Raw genomic sequence first — 27,095 nt, forward strand, 5'->3', positions numbered from 1 at the left:
GGTGGGGGGGAGCATGCAGAGTTCCACACTGAGCGCAGAGTCTGCTTAAGATTCTCCCTCTCCTTCTGCTACTCCCTGCTGTGCCCTCTCTCTCTCTCTCTCAAAAAAAAAATAAAGAAACCTCTAAAATAAATAAAGAGACTTACTGGGAGTGTTGAGAACAGAAAAATGGGGCCTGGGGTGAGGGCAGGAAGGAGAATGTGGGGGGTTGCATGCAGCTGTATTTTCTGGTATCTCTCCTGCCTGGAAATGGACACTGGAGACTGGAAACTACAGCAAGGTCATTTCCAGTTTTCTCTGAAACCCTGATGTGGAGACAGAGCTCAGACTGAAGAGCCAGAGGGAGAGACTGACGTCTGAGGGACGCGGGAGCCAAGAGGAGAAGAGGAGGAGGGTGTGGGGGGTGTTGTCAGGGAGAGTCTGTAGGATCCGGTCCAAGTTCAGGTGTAGCTGGTTCACAGAGAGGAGACTGTGTCTGTGACCAGGGTCATTGTCAATGTATCAGCTGTGGATACATCAGTCGTGACACAAGGTCACACTTTATGGAATAAGATGATAGAACGGATTGTGGAGGAATGTTCGCTGGGCAGTATGTTCAGCCGTAGACACAGAATTCATTCCTGTCCATCTTCTCCAGATTGAGTGGGGGTGTGCGGTTGGGCTCGGATATCTCATGTGTCTGTGTCTTCCTCGGATGCCCCCATTTTATGTCACTTTCCGTGCATTACGTGACTCCTCCTCTTTCCCTGTTGAAGGATAGATCGTCGTGCAGAAGAGACCACCTCGCTATGTCTCTCCAGCTAAGTTTCTTACTGAAAAGCAGCTCAGAAACAAGATCCGTGGGTCCAGGGGATTTAGACCCACTTCCTCCTTATCTGAGATGCTGTGAGGAGCGGTAGCTGCTCCCACCGCCGGGAGCTATAGCCCAGTGATAGTCCGCCTCGTCCTCAGCCTGCAGCCCCAAGATGCGCAGAAGCCCAGCATTGGCCGAGGCGTCTTTGGAGCCCGAGAAGCGGCTGGGGACCCCGGAGCTCTGGTGCTTATCGGAGTCTGAGGAGTAGTACAGCAAACCCCGGGGAGGGCTCCCTGGCTGCTGCTGGATCCAGTAGATGTTAGAGCCGCCAACACTGATGTCCCTGCTCAGGTGCCGGTGAGTCTGTCTGTGGTTCCCAGAGATGCAGAGAGGGAGGGCGGCTGGGTCAGCACGGGCTGGGACAGGGAGCCTGCAAACACACACACTCATAGCATATTGGATAGGTTCAATGTAAATTTTCTCTAGACTCGGAAGCAGAGGGGTGATGCAGGCTGTTCCCCGAGGCCTGTCCCTACCTGTGCAGTAAAAGAGCATCCCCAGGAAGACAGAAGTCCAGGCCATGGTGACACAGACCCAGGTTCCCCAGTGGGCTGGGCTGCCCTAGGCATCCCTTTCTCCTCCAGCCTCTGCCACATGTGGGCTCTATATGCAAATACAGTCCATCCAGTGAGTCCCTGCCCCTCACTTTCCCTGAGCCCTGGTGCTGAGCTCAGTTCACATCACACACTGAGGAGGATGGAGGTTGTCTTCAGTCCTGAGGCCAGCCCTGGGAGGAAGCACCTGCTGAGACCACACACAGGCCCCTCGGGACACTCTGCCAGACCAGAGGGGACACAGCTACTGAGTCCCATCAGGGAGCACAGGGCCCAGCCCTCAGGGCCAGACTTCTTTGAATGGTTCTCACTAATCAGGTGCTTTTTTAGGACAAGGTAGTCCCACAGCGCCACCTATTGGTCCAGGGCACACATGTCACCAGGGTCCGAAGCCCTAAGAGTCTCGCTGGCGTCTGCATATCACTGGGTCTGATTTCTAGATACCCTGGTCCTTCAAACCTGCTGATGATATTGTTGAATCTCACTCTCAGAAAGAGTCCTGGTCTATGGGAATGTAAACACATACATATATTATGTGAAATTTAATTAATGGAACATCTCTTTTGAATGGAGATCAGAGACCAGTAGGGGGAGCTCTCGTGCCCACCACTCCTCAATTGCAGACCCAGCAGGAGGACAGACTTTGCAAGTCTGCAGGCCTGTAACTAGTCCCTTCCTACCTCAGGAAGAGGAAGACTTCTTCCTGCCCTGGCAACAGCCCAGCCAATGAGAAATTGTCACAACGCAACCAATGACAAGCCCTGTAATTAGAATTCCCTTTTACTCCCATGGACTTTTTGTCCCTCCCACACTCACTCTCTGCTCCATAAAAGAGCTTCCTTATCCTTTGTTCTCCACACTTGCTTGTGGTTTTGCCATACTTTACCTGTTCTGGATTTCAAGTTTTTGCTTTCCTTCAATAAACCCATTATCACTGGGGAAAATAAATGGCACATTTGTATTTAACGTACAGAAAACAACTGAAGTGGTCAGTGACCCCTGCAGGAGATTCTAGAAAAAGCTGAAGGACCCTTATGTGCAACACCTGATGTCCCACACCAGGGGACACTGGATCTGGTTTTGTTTGCTTGCTTGTTTGAATGTCCTGCAAGGGTTCTTCAGGGCATCAGTATAGAATGGACATATTCTAGGATATAAAAATGCTCAGTGATATGTTCAAAAGATTACAGTTTGGTAAAATTCACTAGATATGTAATTGTCATGACATCTGTAGATTCAATTGATTTGGTAATATAGGAAAATTAATAAATTTTATAGACTTAACACTGGTGAATAACCTGAGATTTTTCTCAAAAATTTAGGTATATCTAAGTAAAGTGGGTGTTTTGTGCATATCTGTGTCATATATTTTTTGTTGGGATTTTTCCCCAGGTTTTACCAATTGCAAATAAGCAAATAATATAATAACATCATCAATATAATCAACTTAAATATGATAAAACAATAAAATAAAATAAGATCATTTTCCCACCGTAAATTCTTGTTGATTATCATGTCCTGCTTCCTAGCAAGATCAGTATTTTAAAGTCCTACTGCAGATATTATGACTGCCTCTTTAGACCAGAGTAGAAACTCACATTTGCTCAAACTCCCGTTCATATAGACTTGTATCAACTCAGCAAATGTCCCCAGACTTGTTGCTGGATCTTTTGTAAATAATCCAGGATCTTCAGTAAAGAATGCAAGGTCTTTAGGAAAGAATGCAGTAAATAAACCCCTGTTGCCCTCAGGTCCTCTCTCCTCATAGCATTCACACAGAACTTTCACACAGTCAACCAACGGCTTAAATCCTTCAGGTGTTCCTAACTTCTTTTGCATAAACTATATCACATTAGCCCCACTGAGATGCCCTTTCGTGTGCTGGTCACGCCTAGCTGCACACCCACCTGCGGCCCCTGTCCTGGGCCTCAGTGCCCTGGCCTCATCACTCTTCTGTCCTTGGACCGCCCTGAGCTCCTGCCCCTCCCATGGCCCCCACACCAGCTTCTCTGTTGGCAGTAGCTGGGCTTCATCCCCTGGTCCGAGTGAGGACACACATGTTGGCACATTGGACTATCACGTAATAGCAGGACTCACACACATCATGCCTGGTAGGAACAGACACATATGTACTGTGGACGTATCTGATGTTGCACAAAATCCTACAGAATGGACACTGCACCCATCCCCCACCACAGCCATCATCAATATGAGTGAGGTATTTGATTAGAACAATTCCTAAGCAGCACAGAAGTAATCAGTCGTATATTGCCTGCCTTCATCTACTTCTCCCTGGCAGAACCATCACTCCTGTGAACACGGAGCCCACACACCCGTCATTCCTGCATCATGAGGTTTTCTGCCAGGACCTTTGTGGGATTTGGGGCTGAGGAGTTGAGACTGGACTTCCACGGACCACAGAGCTGATTTTGAGCTCGGTATTTAACACATTTGGACAAGTGATCATCTCACAGTCCCTTAGTCAAGTGAGCTGTTAGCAGGAATTCATCCAACTAAATCATATTCTTCAGTTTCTTTGAAATTTCATGTGTCTCCTCTCCTTAGCATTTACTCCACCATCCACCTGCTCCTTGTGATTTCTTACCCAAGACTAGAGGCCATCATGTCCTATGTATATACATACAATTATTCACCCTTATAAAAGGAGGAAGTTAAATCTAGAGGACATTATGGGAAGTGGGATAAGCCAGGCCCTGAGGGCAAATCCTACCTGATTACCCTCACAGTGAAACTCCCAGAAGCAGAGAAGAGAAGGGTGCTTGCCAGGACTAGGGTAGGGGAAATGGGAAATATTTGTTCAGTGAGTATAAAATTTTAGTTTTGCAGGATAAATAAGCCTCAGAGAATTGTGATACAACATAGCCTCTCTAGCTTATAATACAATATTGTGTGCTTTAAAATATGTTAAGGAAAAGGATCCCATGTCATGTGGTGACGGAGTGAGGAGCCCTAATCATGATGCAGGGAGTCTATTTTGGGTGCTGAGGTGAATACAATCGTTGCTTTCATAACAAATTAGATAATTGATTTGACTCTTTTCAAAAAGTATCAAGCATATACAAAATTGTTGGAGATAGAAAAGTTGGGGTTACTACTTGGCAAAAGAAAGTGAGGGCCATCCATGAGTCCTTGTTGTCAATCAACAAATGGGGTGGATAGGGCGTCAAGAGGGAAGCCGAGTCCCCGGGGGAGAACGTGTGGAGTGAGAAGACTGGGGAAGCCACATCACACTGTCAAGGTGACAAGGCAGGAGGCTGGGTGGGAGGACTAGCACCTCCTCTATTTAAGTGAGGTCGGGCAGGAGAATATTGGTGAACGTGAAAGAAAGTACATTTTTCTCTCTCCCTTTCCCTGCTGATTTCCTCATTTCTTTAAATCCCTGTTCCTCCTCACTTATTACAATCATGGATCCCATTATCATCATTGTAATCCATCCTTTATAACTGCACCATGGTTAGTCCCACTCACCTCACTAACCCACCCACCTATCCAATCTGCCATGATGCTTTCTCTCTACTTGAACCTCCAGCTGAGTGTGGCTGCAGGTGCACGTGGCCATGCTGACTGCTCCCCTGTGAATGCGTGAGACCCCCTCTAGGGTGTCCCTAGTTCAGACACTGTGTGAGCCTGCATTTCTTCTGCATCCTTCTCTGTAAAGCATGGTTATGTCCTTTCTTTTCTGCAATATGTGGCCAAGCTTCCCTCGATTTCCTTGAAGTTACGAAGGATCTTCCATCCAGACTCCAAATAGGAAAATAGAAGCTGGAAGATGAGCTGCATGAAATCACCTACTACCTGCTGACATATTTGTAGTTAGTTTCCTTATTCAAGACAAAAATCAGATGTTTACCATGTTTTCAAATGTGCTTTCATGGGGCACCTGGGTGGCTCAGATGCTTAAGCATCTGCCTTTGGCTCAGGTCATGATCCCGGGGTCCTGGGATGGAGCCCCACGTCAGGCTCCCAGCTTGGCAGAGAGTCTGCTTCTCCTTCTCCTTCTGCCTCTCCACCAGCTGTGCTCTCTCTCTTTCTCACTCAAGTGATTAAATAAAATCTTTAAAAAAAAAACAAAACAAAAAAATAAAACAGATGTGCTTTCATATTCTTCAGGGAATATTATGATTTCCTATAACATACAGATTGCACACATCTCAGGATGCTTCCTCTCAGTATAACAGCACTCCCACTGGTCTTTAGGGTGAGCTTGTTTCAAGCTTATGCACTCCGGGTTTGCTGACCTAAGTCCCTTGGTCCGGAGCAGAACTACCCGACTTTCCTTGACATTTGTAGACTGCTGGCTTGAAGGGGTTAACGCCTGACCACATTGGAAGCCGCTGTCAAGGGTGCCAGCAAGTCTGTTCGGGGTCATGTCCACACAGGACTGACAGCCTGAGCACCTGCTTCTCCTGCACAGAGCCCCCAGCCTCGCCTGCACCTCCCCCTGGAACACCCTCGGGCGGCACCTGGACGGGGAAGGTGGGCTTTGAGGTGTTTGTCCGCCATCTTCGCAGGGTGCTGGCTTCCTGAATAAAGCACCTTCTTTTGTCCACCATTTGCCTCTTGAGTATTGATTTCCAGTGGTGAACAACCCAACATGAGTTCAGAACCGGTCCTCTGTCCAGTAACATGAGCATTTTTATTGGTTGGTAATATTACTAGTATCATTTTCATTAATTTTAACTTATGAAAATAATTATTATTGTAATTATTACTGAAATAATGGAAACTTTATTTTAGATATTTCTAAAGGTTTTACTATTTATCTTATCATTGCAGTATTTTTAAACTAAATGCCCTGACCTCTCTGTAAGCAGAAAAATTAGGGATCCCTGTAAAAAAAAAAAAAAAAAAAAAAAAAACGGAGAGACAACTTTCCTGACCCAAAAGTAGTCATCTTAGGCCCCCAGGTTTTTTTCATTATCTGTGCCCTGCAGGATCTACTTGCCCAACACACATCTACCCAAACCACCTAGGAAGTGTTTGAACAAAGAAATGCAACAACCACAGTAGGTAAGGATTTTAAGAGACCAAAAGGAATTCAAAATCTAGCAGTCTCTACCAGACCAGGACATAGTGTAACCACATCAGAGACAATAACTCGGTGGTAAACTCCCAGGGCTGTGTCAAAAGTGAAGACTAACCGAACGCACATTCTTGAGTTCATTTTGCAAGATGAAACCATTCCCCACAGGGTTACTGAGGTTAAAACTTTCACCAGCAAGACCCCCAGGGAAGCCCCTTCTTCTTCACAGGAATGTTAACCTTACATTTCAGAGGCAAACAGCACGAATGGTCCCGCAGCCTAGATGGATTTCAGCTCCTGCACCAATTGGTCCTGCGCAGAAGGACCATGGCGTGTCCTCCGGTGACTCTGCCTCTTATAATGTTAACTCTCGGCCTTGGGAGGAGCACAAGCTTCAGGAACCCACCACAGGACACAGCACAGCTGGTGTTCTCAGTCCCCCTGCACGACCTTGTGCCCACCTTTACCTGGGATGACAGAACTCCCCTTTGTGACCGGTCATCCTAACCCTGAATAATGGCACCCGCTCACCCCCACTCAGGAAGCCACAGCTTGGGAAATTCTTCCCCTGATCCCCTTGTTTGCTGCAGATCAAGTTTCCTCTGTGTGATGTCACCTGGGGTAGCCTCTCCCTGTACCTCCCCAAGCACACCCTTCAGGGTTGTTCCGGGACCCCTGTACCTAATGTATTTCATCCCATCACCGGAAAACCTGGCTCCTTCTCCCTACTGTCTTCCTGTGATTTTAGTCCCATTTATTGAATGTATTTGTAAGAAATTGCAGAGAAATATTAATTGATAACTGTCATAGCAATTATCTATGTCCAATCATTTTTCCATTTATATCTATGTTAGATGCAAGTAAAAAAGGAAATAAATTAATTTTAAAATTATCTATATTTAAAAGTTGTCTTTATTATGATTTTTTTTACCTTAAACAAATTTTTCATGAAAAATTCTGGGTAGCTGAGGTGCTGTTCACCAAGGAAATTTGAAAAACCCATTATGTCTCTTAAAAACACCTGCACAATTAAGAAGACAGAGGAAAGTATGCAAGACTCACACCTTATTAACACATGAGACAGATTATGTACCAACTTCACACAACCCGTATGAAAGTAAATTAACAAATAAGTAGAACACTAATGACTGAATCCAGACTCCCTGGCTCCCAGGCTCAGACCACAAGCCATGAGCTTCAGTGGAAAGAAAAGTCAGTTCCAGAGAAGTCTGTGGGAGACAGTAGGGGAAGGAGCAGCGGCCTGAACCACCATTCGAGGAGAGAGTCCCTGAGTGTGAAGCCACAGGACAGCAGGGGGGACCCGAGCCCTGACCACAGGACGGGCATCCAGGGCGAGCAGGAGGGACACAGGGGGACTCAGAGGCTGTGCTGTGGGCAGATGGGGTGACAACGTGAGGAGGGGAGCCCTGGGAACACCTCAGCGATGGGGAAAGAGGGGGAAGGAGACATTTAGCGTCTGCCAGGCACAGGGGACTAGGGAAAAGGGAAAGGAAGCACAGCTAACCTCCCACCACAAGTAAAGCAAAAATGCATGAGACAAAAACTTGAAAAATGGCCTAATTAACACATAATATAATTTTCATAACACAATAAACAACCACTGGCTAATGCATTGAACAAAATGGGAGCACGCACAAATGTACAGATTACAAAGTGACAAGAAGACCAATATGGCAAAATAAATTAGGCTCATTTCGACGTCCTATGCATTAAAATTAGAACCTTACGGATAGATTAGCAAGGCCTCCGCGCAAGGGTGACGTGTACATACCTGAAGCGATCCGCATATTTCCCGATGGCGGAGCTGACGTCCCCACAGCAATGCACACGCTCCTCAGGCCGGTGAATGGAGCGCTGACAAGGGCACCTGTTCTGGGGTTCAGTCCCTGTGAAATGTGCACAGTAGGGAACTCACTGCAGACAGGAGGTAACTGGGGACCACAGAGGGCTGAGTGCAGGGGGACCCTGGCCTGACCGCTGGTGGGAAGGGGGATTTCTCTGCGGGTGATGGAAATGTTGTCATTTCGATCATGGGGGTGGTGGCCAAACCCCCTACGCATATTAAAAGTTACTGCATGTTTATTTATTTTACTTTACCCCAGACCCTGGGGCATGTGCAGGTGGGCTCTACCCGTCACCCAGGTGTTCTCCTGGGACACCTGTGCCGGCTCAGGCCACAGCATAGGCTGTGTGTCTGTCCTTCCTCCTCAAGGACAGGTCTCCCCACAGAGGACTCAATGCCGGAGCCACCCAGGCGCCCCAGATAAGTGATTTATTTCTGGACTCTCAAATATGTTTAATATATCCTTACGTCTATCTTTAGGCCAGTACCACACTCTTGATTATTGTAGTTTTGTAAGTAAGTTTTAGAGAGTTTTGAAATCTGGAATTGTGAGTTCTTACAAATTTGTTCATCTTCAGGATTGTTCGGATGTTCTGAGTCCCTGTAATTGCACAGAAAATTTAAGATCCTCTTTTCGGAGTGTGCAAACACGCATTCAGGGGTTCGAAAGGGATTGCATTGAATCCGTCCATTGCTAGGGAGAGTATTGCCTTTTTTTTTTTTTTTTTGCAAGTAGGCTCCATGCCCAACATGGAGCACAAACTCACAACCCTGAAATCCAGAGTTGTGTGCTTCACCTACCGAGCCATCAAGGTGCTCCACGTATTGGCTTCTTAACAATTTACTTAGTTCTTCATTTTTTGCTAAACTAAATACAATAAAAAAATAAAACATTAGGTACTAACCATAGGTTTATCTTCTTTTGTCTTATTATAGGAAAGCTATAAAGATAACCATGGGTCCATTAGTAAACCTGGTGTATACGTTATTGAGCTATGGCACTATGTTTCTAGAAATTGTGAAATGTATTCCTAAATTTGCTAATCTAAAGAATACTGGCATAACAAACAGTTCACAATCGTTTACTATATAGCTTTCCCTAGAAACTAAGGTTTCTAAGACTTAGGAATTCTAATAAATATAATTTAGACTACTAGAAATGATAAAGAAAAAAGCTCTGTGTGCCAGGAAAGTAAGACATGTGTTTTTGTGAAAAAGGGTATTTGGAATGGGAACACATTTTTTGTTGAGGGAAAAGAAAAATGATTTTCTCCTAAGATAAGGCTGGTTATTTGAAGAACGAAAACTTAAGTCTAAATTTCAATGTATAATAGAAAGTTGTAGTAGGTTTTTGGAAAAGGAACCTGGAAAGGAATTTTATGTGTTGTCAATACTGGTTAAAATTAAGATAAATTTAAATACCAAACTATGTGGATGCAAAATTAAAATTCTGTTTTAGCTTGGTTAAAAAGTAAACATTTTTCTTGAATTATTGGTCCGCTCTTACAAAAAAAATGGTAAACAAGTTTTTATTCATTTTTAAAATTATGTGCCTGGAAAACATGCGTTCTGTATTTTGCCAAAATATTTCCTATGTTTTTCTGGACTTTGATGAATTAAAAAAATATATATATTTTTAAAGCTTTTAAAAATATATTTTTAATATTTAAAAAAATCCTACGTTTTGCTTAGAACTCTGTAACTTTCTGTATTTGCCTTTGATTTATGTTTGCGTGGTGTGTCATGGGAATAACCACATTTCCTTGTCAATTGCATCGTAATGAACTCTAAACCCATCCGTAGCCATGGTCACTATCATGTCTTGTCACGTACGGTTCCCACCTTACTCCGATGTTACTGCAAATGTGTTACATCTTCAAGGATATTCATGGGCAGGACTTCCAAAAATTAGGTATCTGATATCTTTGAGATAGCAAAAGTAAAGTAAAAATTACCAGAACTAATAGAAAAACTGGATTCAAACAGACCAAAAATTAATAACATGAAACTGAATGGACAGAGGAAGATAATTGTACTTTTTATGAACTCTTGTTTGAAACATTGTTGACTTTTAAAAATGTTTTCTTCCTTCAGATTTAAGGAAGCTTCTCTTAAGCGAACTGATCTATAATGAATTCATGAAATATATCTTTGTAAACAAATGAAATTATTTATCTTTTCTCCATACCCGAGAAAAGCAGGGATTCTACTTCTCCCTCTCCGTGTGCCCCTTCTCCCGCTGGTGCACTCTCCCTCTCTCAAAAAAAGAAAAAAGAAAAAAAAAGAAGGTCATGTCCTGGCAGGTGCAGGAACCTCAGGATATTTTTGGTTTCTCAAGAACAGAGAATTTACCCAAGTCTATAGGTGCTGCAGGTTAAGTCTGATGGCAAGTATTTGGCACAAGTTTGGCTTGCTTCCTGGCCTGGAGGGGCTGTTAAATGTTCAATCTAGAGGTTTCTTACAAAAGCTTCAGTGACACAGGTTTTAAAGACCCTTTATGATCAATGGCTAGTCTTGCTGAACTTATGTAAATAATCAGACCAAGTTCTTTTTGAAACTACAATTACTTGGTGAGCAATGAATGTTAATTTGGCTATAATTAGTAGAAATGAGGGTGACTGTAGAGAAAAAACATGTTTCAATAACACACCTGAGTGATTACTTGATTCCAATCCTGTTCAGTATAACCTGGACTAGATCCTGATGTTGTCTAGGTTCCTACAATGTCTGCCTACAAGTCTCAAAACTAACATTATGATTTTTCTCCCACCTTTCTCAGTTGGACTCAAACTGCCTTTTTCCCTGAAGTCCTGAAAGGTAAATACAATTGTACAACATGATGCAAACTTCAGAAAAACCGCCAGAGCAGCTCACATACAGACGGTCTTCGTCCCTGTTGCTCTTTGGGCCACTCAGGGATCAGCAGACACATTTGAACTACAAACCAGGAAAATCTGTCAGATTGTCACAGCTTGCTGTCACTCTATCTGAAGATATTTGAGCTTGACATCTACAAGTCTTCTCCCCTGGCTACCCTCAGAACTCGGGAACTGCTTTATACTTTGATACAATCATTAACCATCATTTTGTTTGTTTCCATAGAAATGCCTCTTGTTTAATACCTGATTTCTAGAACCCCAGGCCTTACTTTGAGAACACACCTGCATCCCCCCCTCCTGAAATAAGTTTAACTAAACTGGCTTATTGTCAGGAGAGTGTCAACCAAACTGAACAATTGTCTAGCCCAACTTTGGACATGTGTAACTTTGGGAAGTTTCAGAGGAGGGAGGGAACTGGCCAAGACTAGGCTGCCCCAAGTTGAGCCACTTTAGTGTGACCATTATTTTCTTAAAAGGAAATGAAACTCACCAGATTGAGGAAAAGCTCTATACCTCCCCTAAAACTGCCTGCCTATACCAGGAAGAGACCTATTAGTAGGGTGTCCTTTTTACCTAAGACATGTATCTACATAGCAGGACAACCTTTGTTTCCAAACGTCTCTCACCTTCTTGCTAATGCTCTTTCTTCTCTTTGATCCTCAGAGCCCTACCCCTCTCTTTCACTCATATAAGTGTCATGTTGCCTGACTGTCTTTGGAATTCTCCATGTCTGTGTGGATTCACATTATGTAGGCTATTAAATTTGATTTTCTCCTGTTAATCTGCCAAATGTCAGTTTGATTCCGATTCAGCCAGAGGGACCTTGAAGAGCACAGGAAATACTGCCTCCCCAACAACAGGCACAGGTGAAGTTTCATCAAGGGTCCGATAAGAGTAAGTAGATATGTGCATCCCTAGAACTCCTGATGAACAGTCCCCTGGTTCAGGGGCTGATCCTATCTCCTGGAAACATGAGGTGTAAGTCATCCTGCATGAGAGATAGGTCCTCACACTGTCCCAGCTGGTGGAACCTTCTCCATACATTGTGTCCAAGCCCCCCACTTCCTTCTTCTCCTTCCCATTCCCATCCTCAGTCCCTGCCTCCTCCACATCCTGAGGACTCTTACTTTCTTCCCTATCAATCACTTGCCCAGAACTCCTAGTCTGACTGGGACAGGTTCCACGGCCCCTGCCAAGTCCCTCCTATATGCTCCTCTCCTGCTCCATCATTGTCTATGCAGAACGGGGATGTCATGATGACACATCTGATTCCAGGGTTCCCTGTGCACCCCTCCAATGCTTCCGCTCCAACCCACCAACCTCACCCTCCTCATGCTCCTGGGACACAGCTTCTCTTTACAATGTGTTTATCTTCTGTGTCCTGTCTCTTCCCCTAGACACTGTCAGCTCCCTGAGCATGGGGACCCTTCCTGTCATGTCCACGTGTCCCACATCCCTAGACTTACATGTGGCACATGCTAGGTGTTCAGGAGGTGATGTGAACGCACACTCACTGGACAGTGCTCTATCCTCAGTCAGACACAGTTGGACTCCCTGTCTCTGGTTCTGTCCTGACCTGTCACAGTGATACGGGATTGTGGAACCCAAAGGTCAAGAGAGAATGCTTGAGACATTGAATGTTACAAAAAAAAAAAAAAAAAGATGATTTTACTACAGCCCGGGGACAGGACCCATGGGCAGAAAGCTCACTGGGATTGTGAGGAGTGACTGATTATATACTTTTTAATTAGTGGAGGTAAGGGATAGTGTAAATCTCTAAGGAATTATGGAAGCCAGGCTTTCAGGAATCGAGGGGCTAGCTGCTGTGAAGACGAGATTACTTCAGTCTTTAATAAAACACACACATGAAGGCGCTAAGGCAGCCATGAGGTCCTTGAGGAAGGTCACACTCTGCATGCGTCAGGGATCTACCAGGGGCTGCAGCTGTAGGAGATTTACTTTAAGGGACATTTCTCCTGCCTTTGTTTCCCTCATCAGCAGACTCTGTTACCCGGGCAGCCTGCCCCTGGCACCCAGGTTGTCTCCTCAATATGAGAAAACCAACCAATGTCTTCCTGCTTAGGAGAGGCTGGAGGGACTGAATTTAAGAGAATTTGGAATATTTTGTAGCCAATGTTTCTTGAGATTAATTCAGACTACAGTGTAGACCAAACAAAGGAAGGAGCTGACTTGGCCAAGGAGGGGGAGCTGCACAGGGAGACCCGTTGCTGAGAGACAACAGGTTTTTGTCGCACTTCCCCACAGGCCGGGAGCACTGTGTTACCACTGAGACTGCTGTCCCATGCTGAGCAGTAATACTCAGCCTCGTCCTCAGCCTGGAGCCCAGTGATGGTCAGGGTGCCTGAGCTGCCAGACTTGGAGCCAGAGAATCGATCTGGGACCCCTGAGGGTCGATTGCTATTACCATGGATGACGGTTCTGGGGGCTTTTCCTGGGAGTTGTTGGTGCCAGCTCACATAATAACCACCCCCGATGTTGGAGCTGCTTCCAGTGCAGGAGATGGTGACCCTCTGGCCCAGAGCCCCAGACACGGAGGGCGGCTGAGTCAGCACAGACTGGGCCCAGGACCCTGCAAGGGGGAGAGACACAGACAGGGTGATGCTGGGAACTAGACACAAGAGGAGGAAGCAGGGCCCCACCTGTCCTCCCAGGGCCCTTTCCCCTGTCCCTGCATCCAGTCACCTGTGCAGTGAGCGAGGAGGCTGAGGAGGAAAGGGGACCAGGCCATGGTGGAGGTCATCACCGATCCTGCCTTCTGTGGCCCCACAGATGTGCAGAGCCTCCCCTCATCTCACCCTTCCCCTCTTCATCCTCTCTGAGAGGGAGGGCCCGGCCATGCAAATGAGATCCCCAGCTCTCTGAACCCTCCCTGGCCCTGGGTCATGTCCCTCTGCCTGTGGATGTCAAGGACATGGGCAGGGGAGGGGCTGTGTGGGGCCAGGAGTGGGGAGGTCCCAGCTGTGAGCCCTGAGCAGAGGGCACAGGCAGGGCCAGGTGTCACGTCCCAGCTCTGATCACCCCTGACTCTTCAGAAATGGGACTAGAGTGCCCCCTGGTGTCCAGACCCAGACACACCATTGTGTGACATGGTGACCAGGGCCCATCAGACCCATCTCTGCATCGCCCCCCAACTGCTTTGTCCACTGCTCCTTGCATTAGGGCCTGACCAGGTGTTCCTATGTATCACTTCCCCTTAAGTCAGGACTCACTATATGCCCTGCTAAGAGTCTTCAGAATGAGTCTGTTCATGGCTCCCTTCTCTGTTCCTGGGTCAGGACTGGGTGGTGTCTCTAACAAACTCTTCTTAGAGATCAGGGTCCAGAGTAGTGACAGGTCCCCATACACACAGGGTCGCTTCTGTGCAGGATGCTGGGACTTTCCTCGTATGTGCTTTCTCCCTGATTTCCAGAGCTCTCTTTCCTCTGAGGTCCCCACAGCACTGAGGAGACAGGGAATGATTCTCCCCAGATTGTGTGTAGAATCCGTCCTGTGCATTCCTAGAGGGTTACACATGGAGCATCTTTGTCACCTGTCACTGTGTCAAACTGCTTGAAACAACAGTTGTCCACACACTGGGCATGGATTCCCTCCTTGGCTCTGACCTCCCAGCACAGACACGAGTCTGCAGGAGCCCTGCCTTGTGAGTGTGTGTGGCCCTGATCTCAGAGCACAGAGGACAAACGTGCTGGAAGTTCTAGGAAGAAAGGAGTGACAGATGTAGATGCTCTGACAGGGACCTAGTGACAGAGATTATGTGTCAGTCACCACGGAGCCAATGTCATATTTAAGAAGAATGTGTGTTATTTTATACATAATTCCACTCAGTAAGATTGAATTAATGGAACAGGAATGCCTTCTTTTCACAGGAGAATAGGGTTTTATATACTTTTTCTAAAATCACTTATTTGTACCATGTGTCTGGTCGCCCACATAGGATAGGTCAACATGGTGCCCAGTTAAACCCCTTGAGGGGCCTGTTCGTATGAACTCAGAACCATCCTGCTGACAAAACTGCCAAACACAGACAGAGCTTCTAGGACAAAGGATTTGGGGTCAGACCACTCTCTGGGTTGGACACAGCTCTAGTCCCTGCAACTGTGTCCAGCACGTTCAGGATGGAAGCGTTATTCGTTCAGTGCCCAATGACTACAGGAATGGATTTTACTACCCAAAGCCTACTGGACACAGAAGATTCTGTCAAATATCCCAAAGCTGAGGGCGGGAGAAGTGGAGATAAGGGGGAGTGTGTCCCTGAGGTCACAGGCCCTGTGGCCCTGGGTTGGGACAGAAGACTTTCCATCAGAGTGCAGCCTGGCTGGAAGTGTCACTGGGGAGTGACTAAAGAGTGACAGCCCAGCCCTGAGAACACAGGGAACATGTGTCACTTGTCCTCAAGGGGTTTGAGTTCTGAGGCTGGGGTCCCAGAATGAACATACTGATCAGCCTCAGCCACTGACTGGATCCCACATGGTCGGGGGCTGAGCTGCCCGTGGGGACAGGGACTCCCCCCTGGGATTCCTGAGCTTCAGCATCATCCCAGAACAGCAGGTGTTCAGAGCCCATCCTGGCTGCCCTGGGGACAGGACCCCAGTCACACTAGATGTCTCCAGTTTTCCTATTGAGGAGCATTCTGCCTTCTGGAAACTGTGACACTGAGGATGGCTGGGTGAGCACAGGTGACCCTGACTTCTGTAAGGACAGAGAAGCTTGGACTCTCCAGGGTCCCAGACACACTATTGACTCAGAAGGAGGACAGGGGTGTGTGTGTGTGTGAGTGTGTGCGTGTGTGTGTGTCTGTCTGTCTGTGTGTCCAAAACTGAGGCTACCTGATTTTTTTTCATTATGTTATGTTAATCACCATACATTACATCATTAGGTTTTTTTTTTTTTTAAAGATTTTATTTATTTATTTGAGAGAGAGAGAATGAGAGACAGAGAGCACGAGAGGGAGGAGGGTCAGAGGGAGAAGCAGACTCCCCGCCGAGCAGGGAGCCCGATGCGGGACTCGATCCCGGGACTCCAGGATCATGACCTGAGCCGAAGGCAGTCGCTCAACCAACTGAGCCACCCAGGCGCCCCACATCATTAGGTTTTGATGTAGTGTTCCATGATTCATTATTTGCCTGTAACACCCAGTGCTCTATGCAGAACGTGCCCTCTTTAATACCGATCACCAGGCTAACCCATCCTCCCACCCCCCTCTCCTCTAGAACCCTCAATTTGTTTTTCAGAGTCCATCACCTCTCATGGTTTATCTCCTCCTCCAATTTCCCCCCCTTCATTCTTCCCCTCCTGCTATCTTCTTCTTCTTCTTCTTTATTTTTTAACATATATTGTATTATTTGTTTCAGAGGTACAGGTCTGTGATTCAACAGTCTTACACAATTCACAGCGCTCACCATAGCACATACCCTCCCCAATGTCTATCACCCAGTCACCCCATCCCTCCCACCCCACCCCCCACTCCAGCAACCCTCAGTTTGTTTCCTGAGATTAAGAATTCCTCATATCAGTGAGGTCATATGATACATGTAAAGACATGATTGACTTATTTCGCTCAGCATAACACCTCCAGTTCCATCCACGTCATTGCAAATGGCAAGATTTCATTCCTCTTGATGGCTGCATAATATTCCATTATATATATATACCACATCTTCTTTATCCATTCATCAGTCGATGGACATCTTGGCTCTTTCCACACTTTGGCTATTGTGGACATTGCTGCTATAAACAACGCTGACCCCTGTCCCTCTTATGACTTTGAAACACCCTGAGGGATGTTTCTCCATGGGGATTCTCTTTATATACTTCCAGGGTCCTGACCCTGCATTTAGAGGTAAGGATCTCAAAGATTTTTACTGGAAAAGGACTTATTTAGGCCAGGAGGGCTCATGTGAGAGCAAATCTGTTCACCATTCACTGAATCAGGAGTGCAGGTCCTGTTGAGTGACAAGAAATCTGTCAATTTTTTATCTCTGCAGACACAAGACCTACAACTGTGCGGTTTTCAGGAGTCTGGAAGCACAGGGTGGGGGGGGAGCATGCAGCCCCCTCCTTTTTGCCCTGACATCCCAGCCAGAACCACAGTCCCCCGTGTCCCCAGGGGTCTACCAGGGAGTGAGAACAAGATATTGCTGATGGTTTTGTGCATGTCTGAATAAACACTTCAGCCCTGGGCTTTAAGTAGCATAGAAAAATGGTTCTATAGTGAATCCTCTGTCCAAGGGATTGGACCATAAGAAAAATAATGACATATCTTAAAATATGCAGGCCATCCTTTGTCTCTGGATTCCTCTAAGGCTCCCCATGGCATCAGTTAATTCTGAAGGGGGGAAAAAATCAAAAGGCCCATGTGCAAATACCTAAAGGTATATAAATACATCCTTTTCAGGAAATGTAATAACTTTATTTTGATATTAAAGAGAATGACTGGGGGATGCGTGGGGGACACAGTTGATTGGGGGTCTGACTATTGGTTTGGCTCTGCTCCTAATGTCAGGGTCCTGAGGGGCACCCGGGTGTCTCAGGCAGTTAAACCTCTGCCTTCGGCTCAGGTCATGATCTCAGGGTCCTGAGCTCTAGCCCCGCATAGAGTTCCACACTGAGCGCAGAGTCTGCTTAAGACTCTCTCTCTCCCTCTACTTCTCCCTGCTGTGCCCTCTCTCTCTCTCTCTCAAATAAATAAAGAAACCTCTAAAATAAATAAAGAGACTGACTGGGAGAGTTGAGAACAGAAAAATGGAGTCTGGGTCTGAAAGCAAGAAGGAGAATGTGAAGGGTTGCGTGCACCTATATTTTCTGGTCATTCTCCTGCCTAGATATGGGCCCTGGAGACGGGAAACTACAGCAAGGTCATTTCCAGTTTTCTCTGAAATCCTGATGTGGAGACAGAGCTCAGACTAAAGAGTCAGAGGGAGAGACTGAAACCTGAGGGACGCGGGAGCCAAGAGGAGAAGAGGAGGAGGGTGTGGGTGCTGTTCTCAGGGAGAGTCTGTAGGATGTGGTCCAAGTTCCCGTGGAGCTGGTTCACAGAGAGGAGACTGTGTCTGTGACCAGGGTTATTGTCAACGTATCAGCTGTGGATACATCAGTCGTGACACAAGGTCACACTTTATGGAATAAGATGATAGAACGGATTGTGGAGGAATGTTCATGGGCAGTATGTTCAGCCGAAGACACAGACTTCATTCCTGTCCATCTTCTCCAGATTGAGTGGGGATGTGCGGTGGGCTCGGATATCTCATGTGTCTGTGTCTTCCTCGGATGCCCCCATTTTATGTCATTTTGCGTGCATTACATGACTCTTCCTCTTTCCCTGTTGAAGGATAGATCGTCGTGCAGAAGAGACCACCCCGCTATGTCTCTCCAGCTAAGTTTCTTACTGAAAAGCGGCTCAGAAACAAGATCCGTGGGTCCAGAGGTTTTAGACCCACTTCCTCCTTATCTGAGATGCTGTGAGGAGCGGTAACTGCTCCCACCGCCAGGAGCTGTAGCCCAGTGATAGTCCGCCTCGGCCTCAGCCTGCAGCCCCGAGATGCGCAGAAGCCCTGCATTGGCCGAGGCGTCTTTGGAGCCCGAGAGGCGGCTGGGGACCCCGGAGCCCTGGTGCTTATCGGAGTCTGAGGAGTAGTACAGCAGACCCCGGGGAGGGCTCCCTGGCTGCTGCTGGATCCAGTAATTGTTCGAGCTGCCAACATGATGTTCCTGCTCAGGTGCAGGTGAGTCTGTCTGTCGTTCCCAGAGATGCAGAGAGGGAGGGCGGCTGGATCAGCACGGGCTGGGACAGGGAGCCTGCAAACACACACACTCATAGGATATTGGATAGGTTCAAAGTAAATTTTCTCTAGACTCGGAAGCAGAGGGGTGATGCCGGCTGTTCCCTGAGGCCTGTCCCTACCTGTGCAGTAAAAGAGCATCCCCAGGAAGACAGGAGTCCAGGCCATGGTGACACAGACCCAGGTTCCCCAGTGGGCTGGGCTGCCCTAGGCCTCCTTTTCTCCTCCAGCCTCTGCCACATGAGGGGCTCTATATGCAAATACGGTCCATCCAGTGAGTCCCTGCCCCTCAATTTCCCTGAGCCCTGGTGCTGGAACTCAATTCACATCACATGCTGAGGAGGGCAGAGGTTGCCTTCAGCCCTGGGTCCCGCCCTGGTAGGAAGCACCTGCTGAGACCACACACAGGCCCCTGGGGACACTCTCCCAGACCAGAGGGGACACAGTTGCTGAGTCCCATCAGGGAGCACAGGGCCCAGCCCTCAGGCCCAGACTTCTTTGAATGCTTCTCTCTAAAGAGCTGCTTTTTTGGTACAAGGCAGTCCCACAGCGCCACCTGCTGGTCCTGGGCACACATGTCGCCATGCTCCAAAGCCCTGAGATTCCAGCTGGGGTCTGCATATCACTGGGTCTGATTTCCAGATACGATGGTCCTTCAGGCCTGCTGATGATATTGTTGAGTCTCACTCTCAGAAAGAGTCCTGGTCTATGGGAATGTAAACCCATACATATATTATGTGATATTTAATTAAAGGAACATCTCTTTTGCATGGAGGTCAGAGACCACGAGGGGGAGCTCTCGTGCCCACCACTCCTCCGTTGCAGACCCAGCAGGAGGACAGACTTTGCAAGTCTGCAGGCCTGTAACTAGTCCCTTCCTACCTCAGGAAGAGGAAGACTTCTTCCTGCCCTGGCAACAGCCCAGCCAATGAGAAATTGTCACAGCGCCACCAATGACAAGCCCTGTAATTAGAATTCCCTTTTACTCCCATGGACTTTTTGTCCCTCCCACACTCACCCTTTGCTCCATAAAAGTGCTTCCTTATCCTTTGTTCTCCACACTTGCCTGTGGTTTTGCCATACCTTACCTGTCCTGGATTTCAAGTTTTTGCTTTTCTTCAATACACCCATTATCACTGTGGAAAATAAATGGCACTTTTGTGTTTAACATACAGAAAACAACTGAACTGGCCAGTGACCCCCGCAGGAGATTCTAGAAAAAGCTGAAGGACCCGTATGTGCAACACCTGATGTCCCACACCAGGGGACAGTGGATCTGGTTTTGTTTGTTTGCTTGTTTGAATGTCCTGCAAGGGTTCTTCAGGGCATCAGTATAGAATGGACTTATTCTAGGATATAAAAATGTTCAGTGATATGTTCAAAAGATTACAGTTTGGTAAAATTCACTAGATATGTAATTGTCATAACATCTGTAGATTCAGTTCATTTGGTAATAAAGGAAAATTAATAAATTTTATAGACTTAACACTAGCGAATAACATGAGATTTTTCTCTAAAAATTTAGGTATATCTAAGTAAAGTGGGTGTTTTGTGCATATCTGTGTCATATATTTCTTGTTGGGATTTTCCCCCAGACTTTACGAATTGCAAATAAGCAAATACTATAATAACATCATAAATATGATCAACTTAAATATGATAAAATAATAAAATAACATAAGATCATTTTCCCACTGTAAATTCCTGTTGATTATGTCCTGCTTCCTAGCAAGATCAGTATTTTAAAGTCCTACTGCAGATATTTTGACTGCCTCTTTAGACCAGAGTAGAAATTCACATTTGGTCAAACTCCCCTTCATATACACTTGTATCAACTCAGCAAATGTCCCCAGACTTGTGGCTGGATCTTTTGTAAATGATCCAGGATCTTCAGTAAAGAATGCAAGGTCTTTAGGAAAGAATGCAGTAAATAAACCCCTGTTGCCCTCAGGTCCTCTCTCCTCATAGCATTCCCACAGAACTTTCACACAGTCAACCAATGGCTTAAATCCTTCAGGTGTTCCTAACTTCTTTTGCATAAACTATATCACATTAGCCCCACTGAGATGCCCTTTCGTGAGGTGGTCACGCCTAGCTGCACACCCACCTGCGGCCCCTGTCCTAGTCCTCAGTGCCCTGGCCTCATCACTCTTCTGTCCTTGGACCCCCCTGAGCTCCTGCCCCTCCCATGGCCCCCACACCAGCTTCTCTGTCTGTTGGCAGTAGCTGGGCTTCATCCCCTGGTCAGAGTGAGGACACACATGTTGGCAGATTGGACTATTACGTAATAGCAGGACTCACACACATCATGCCTGGTAGGAACAGACACATATGTACTGTGGACGTATCTGATGTTGCACAAAATCATACAGAATGGACACTGCACCCATCTCCCACCACAGCCATCATCAATAAGGGTGAGATATTTGATTAGAACAATTCCCAAGCAGCACATAGGTAATCAGTCGTATATTGCCTCCCTTCATCTGCTTCTCCCTGGCAGAACCATCTCTCCTGTGAACACGGAGCCCACACACCCGTCATTCCTGCATCATGAGGTTTTCTGCCAGGACCTTTGTGGGATTTGGGGCTGAGGAGTTGAGACTGGACTTCCACGGACCACAGAGTTGATTTTGAGCTCTGTATTTAACACATTTGGACAAGTGATCATCTCACAGTCCCTTAGTCAAGTGAGCTGTTAGCAGGAATTCATCCAACTAAATCCTATTCTTCAATTTCTTTGAAATTTCATGTGTCTCCTCTCCTTAGCATTTACTCCACCATCTACCTGCTCCTTGTGATTTCTTACCCAAGACTAGAGGCCATCATGTCCTTCTTCTCTGTATATACATACAATTATTCACCCTTATAAAAAGAGGAAGTTATATCTAGAGGACACTAGCCGAAGTGGGATAAGCCAGGCCCTGAGGGCAAATCCTACCTGATTACCCTCACAGTGAAACTCCCAGAAGCAGAGAAGAGAAGGGTGGTTGCCAGGACTAGGGTAGGGGAAATGGGAAATATTTGTTCAGTGAGTATATAATTTTAGTTTTGCAGCATAACTAAGCCTCAGAGAATTGTGATACAACGTAGCCTCTCTAGCTTATAATATAATATTGTGTGCTTTAAAATATGTTAAGGAAATAGATCCCATGTCATGTGGTGAGGGAGAGAGGAGCCCTAGTCCTGATGCAGGGAGTCTATTTTGGGTGCTGAGGTGAATACAATCATTGCTTTCATAACAAATTAGATAATTGATTTGACTCTTTTCAAAAAGTGTCAAGCATATACAGAATTGTTTGGAGATAGAAAAGTTGGGGTCACTACTTGGCAAAAGAAGGTGAGGGACATCCATGAGTCCTTGTTGTCATTCAACAAATGGGGTGGAGGGGGCGTCAAGAGGGAAGCAGAGTCACTGGGGGAGAACGTGTGGAGTGAGAAGACTGGGGAAGCCACATCACTGAGGGGCACGTGGAAGAGACTCAAACCTAGCTGAGAGGGTGAGAGCGCCCCGCTTTTATCTGTCGCATTAATTGTTCACCTATGATCACAAGTGATTTCTTTCTACATCTGCTTTGGTGTCAAGGGAACAAGGCAGGAGGCTGGGTGGGAGGACTAGTACCTCCTCTATTCAAGTGAGGACGGGCAGGAGAATATTGGTGAACATGAAAGAAAGTACATTTTTCTCTCTCCCTTTCCCTGCTGATTTCTTCATTTCTTTAAATCCCTGTTCCTCCTCACTTATTACAATCATGGATCCCATTATCATCATTGTAATCCATCCTTTATAACTGCGCCATGGTTAGTCCACTCACCTCACTAACCCACCCACCCGTCCAATCCACCATGTTGCTTTCTCTCCACTTGAACCTCCAGCTGAGTGTGGCTGCAGGTGCACGTGGCCATGCTGACTGCTCCCCTGTGGATGCGTGAGACCCCCTCTAGGGTGTCCCTAGTTCAGACACTGTGTGAGCCTGCATTTCTCACATCCTTCTGTGTAAAGCATGGTTATGTCCTTTCTTTTCTGCAATATGTGGCCAAGCTTCCCTCGATTTCCTTGAAGTTACAGAGTATCTTCCATCCAGACTCCAAACAGGAAAATAGAAGCTGGAAGATGAGCTGCATGAAATCACCTACTACCTGTTGACATATTTGTAGTTAGTTTCCTTATTCAAGACACAAATCAGATGTTCACCATGTTTTCAAATGTGCTTTCATGGGGCACCTGGGTGGCTCAGATGCTTAAGCATCTGCCTTTGGCTCAGGTCATGATCCCGGGGTCCTGGGATGGAGCCCCACGTCAGGCTCCCAGCTTGGCAGAGAGTCTGCTTCTCCTTCTCCTTCTGCCTCTCCACCAGTTGTGCTCTGTCTCTTTCTCACTCAAGTGATTAAATAAAATCTTTAAAAAAAACAAAACAAAAAAATAAAAAATAAAACAAATGTGCTTTCATATTCTTCAGGGAATATTATGATTTCCTATAACATACAGATTGCACACATCTCAGGATGTTTCCTCTCAGTATAACAGCACTCCCACTGGTCTTTAGGGTGAGCTTGTTTCAAGCTTATGCACTCCGGGTTTGCTGACCTAAGTCCCTTGGTCCGGAGCAGATCTATCCGGCTTTCCTTGACATTTGTAGACTGCGGGCTTGAAGGGGTTAACACCTGACCACATTGGAAGCCGCTGTCAAGTGTGCCAGCAAGTCTGTTCAGGGTCATGTCCACACAGGACTGACAGCCTGAGCACCTGCTTCTCCTGCACAGAGCCCCCGGCCTCGCCTGCACCTCCCCCTGGAACACCCTCGGGCGGCACCTGGACGGGGAAGGTGGGCTTTGAGGTGTTTGTCCGCCATCTTCGCAGGGTGCTGGCTTCCTGAAAAAAGCACCTTCTTTTGCCACCATTTGCCTCTTGAGTATTGATTTTCCAGTGGTGAACAACCCAGCATGAGTTCAGAACCGGTCGTCTGTCCAGTAACATGAGCATTTTTATTGGTTGGCAATATTACTAGTGTCATTTTCATTAAGTTTATCTTACGAAAATAATTATTATTATAATTACTACTGAAATAATGGAAACTTTATTTTAGATATTTCTAAAGGTTTTACTATTTATCTTATCATTGCAATATTTTTAAACTAAATGCCCTGACCTTTCTGTAAGCAGAAAAATTAGGGATCCCTGTAAAAAGAAAAAAAAAGTGAGAGACAAGTTTCCTGACCCAAAAGCAGTCATCTTAAGCCCCCAGGTTTTTTCCATTATCTGTGCCCTGCAGGATCTACTTGCCCAACACACATCTTCCCAAACCTCCTAGGAAGTGTTTGAACAAAGAAATGCAGCAACCAAAGTAGGTAAGGATTTTAAGAGAACAAAGGGAATGCAAAATCTGCAGTCTCTACCAGACCAGGACATAGTGTAACCACATCAGAGACAATAACTCGGTGGTAAACTCCCAGGGCTGTGTCAAAAGTGAAGACTAACCGAACGCAATTCTTGAGTTCGTTTTGCAGGATGAAACCATTCCCCGCAGGGTTACTGAGGTTAAAATTGTCACCAGCAAGACCACCACGGACACCGCTTCTTCTTCACAGGAATGTTAACCTTACATTTCAGAGGCAAACAGCACGAATGGTCCCGCAGCCGTGATGGGTTTGAGCTCCTGCACCAACTCGTCCTGCGCAGAAGGACCATGGCGTGTCCTCCGGTGACTCTGCCTCTTATAATGTTAACTCTCGGCCCTGGGAGGAGCACAAGCTTCAGGAACCCCCCACAGGACACAGCACAGCTGGTGTTCTCAGTCCCCCTGCACGACCTTGTGCCCACCTTTACCTGGGATGACAGAACTCCCCTTTGTGACCGGTCATCCTAACCCTGAATAATGGCACCCGCTCACCCCCCTCAGGGAGCCACAGCTTGGGAAATTCTTCCCCTGATCCCCTTGTTTGCTGCAGATCAAGTTTCCTCTGTGTGATGTCACCTGGGGTAGCCTCTCCCTGTACCTCCCCAAGCACACCCCTCAGGGTCGTTCCGGGACCCCTGTACCTAATGTATTTCATCCCGTCACCGGAAAACCTGCCTCCTTCTCCCTACTGTCTTCCTGTGATTTTAGCCCCATTTATTGAATGTATTTGTAAGAAATTGCAGAGAAATATTAATTGATAATTGTCATAGCAATTATCTATGTCCAATCATTTTCCCATTTATATCTATGTTAGATGCAAGTAAAAAAGGAAATAAAGTAATTAATTTTATAAGTATCTGTATTTAACAGTGGTCTTTATTATGATTTTTTTTCCCTTAAACAAATTTTTCATGAAAAAATCTGAGTAGCTGAGGTGATATTCATCAAGAAAATTTGAAAAACCCATTATGTCTCTAAAAAACACCGCACAATTAAGAAGACAGAGGAAAGTATGCAAGACTCACACCCTATTAACACATGAGACAGATTATGTACCAACTTCACACAACCCGTATGAAAGTAAATTAACAAATAAGTAGAACACTAATGACTGAATCCAGACTCTCTGGCTCCCAGGCTCAGACCACAAGCCATGAGCTTCAGTGGAAAGAAAAGTCAGCTCCAGAGAAGTCTGTGGGAGACAGTAGGGGAAGGAGCAGCGGCCTGAACCACCATCCGAGGAGAGAGTCCCTGAGTGTGAAGCCACAGGACAGCAGGGGGGACCCGAGCCCTGACCACAGGACGGGCATCCAGGGCGAGCAGGAGGGACACAGGGGGACTCAGAGGCTGTGCTGTGGGCAGATGGGGTGACAACGTGAGGAGGGGAGCCCTGGGAACACCTCAGCGATGGGGAAAGAGGGGGAAGGAGACATTTAGCGTCTGCCAGGCACAGGGGACGAGGGAAAAGGGAAAGGAAGCACAGCACCCACCACAAGTAAAGCAAAAATGCATGGGACAAAAGCTTGAAAAATGGTCTAATTAACACATAATATAATTTTCATAACACAATAAACAACCACTGGCTAATGCATTGAACAAAATGGGAGCACGCACAAATGTACACATTACAAAGTGACAAGAAGACCAATATGGCAAAATAAATTAGGCTCATTTCGACGTCGTATGTATTAAAATTAGAACCTTACGGATAGATTAGCAAGGCCTCCACGCAAGGGTGACGTGTACACACCTGAAGCGATCCGCATATTTCCCGATGGCGGAGCTGACGTCCCCACAGCAATGCACACGCTCCTCAGGCCGGTGAATGGAGCGCTGACAAGGGCACCTGTTCTGGGGTTCAGTCCCTGTGAAATGTGCACAGTAGGGAACTCAGTGCAGACAGGAGGGAATTGGGGGCCACAGAGGGCTGAGCAGGGGGACCCCGGCCTGACTGCTGGTGGGAAGGGGGATTTCTCTGCGGGTGATGGAAATGTTGTCATTTCGATCATGGGAGTGGTGGCCAAACCCCCTACGCATATTAAAAGTTACTGCATGTTTATTTTTTTTTACTTTACCCCAGACCCTGGGGCATGTGCAGGTGGGCTCTACCCGTCACCCAGGTGTTCTCCTGGGACACCTGTGCCGGCTCAGGCCACAGCATAGGCTGTGTGTCTGTCCTTCCTCCTCAAGGACAGGTCTCCCCACAGAGGACTCAATGCCGGAGCCACCCAGGTGCCCCAGATAAGTGATTTATTTCTGGACTCTCAAATATGTTTAATATATCCTTACGTCTATCTTTAGGCCAGTACCACACTCTTGATTATTGTAGTTTTGTAAGTAAGTTTTAGAGAGTTTTGAAATCTGGAATTGTGAGTTCTTACAGATTTGTTCATCTTCAGGATTGTTCAGATGTTCTGAGTCCCTGTAATTGCACAGAAAATTTAAGATCCTCTTTTCGGAGTGTGTAAACAGGCATTCAGGGTTTCGAAAGGGATTGCATTGAATCTGTCCATTGCTAGGGAGAGTATTGCCTTTTTTTTTTTTTTTCAAGTAGGCTCCACGCCCAACATGGAGCACAAACTCACAGCCCTGAAATCCAGAGTTGTGTGCTTCACCTACCGAGCCATCAAGGTGCTCCATGTATTGGCTTCTTAACAATTTACTTAATTCTTCATTTTTTGCCAAACTAAATACAATAAAATA

At 46.4% G+C, this 27,095-nt stretch overlaps 1 non-coding gene and 1 pseudogene across 1 annotated transcript; one reads left to right on the top strand and one right to left on the bottom strand.

Annotated features, from left to right (window-relative positions):
- Positions 1-871: 871 nt before the first annotated feature.
- Positions 872-27,095, bottom strand: part of LOC118542732 (putative non-functional immunoglobulin lambda variable 5-48 pseudogene) — a 43,869-nt pseudogene continuing 17,645 nt past the window's right edge.
- Positions 8,158-8,263, top strand: LOC118532667 (U6 spliceosomal RNA). Its single transcript, XR_004915850.1, has one exon. It is a non-coding gene; the product is annotated as a U6 spliceosomal RNA (small nuclear RNA).

Source organism: Halichoerus grypus, chromosome 13, assembly GCF_964656455.1.
Source record: "Halichoerus grypus chromosome 13, mHalGry1.hap1.1, whole genome shotgun sequence".
Lineage (NCBI taxonomy): Eukaryota > Metazoa > Chordata > Mammalia > Carnivora > Phocidae > Halichoerus > Halichoerus grypus.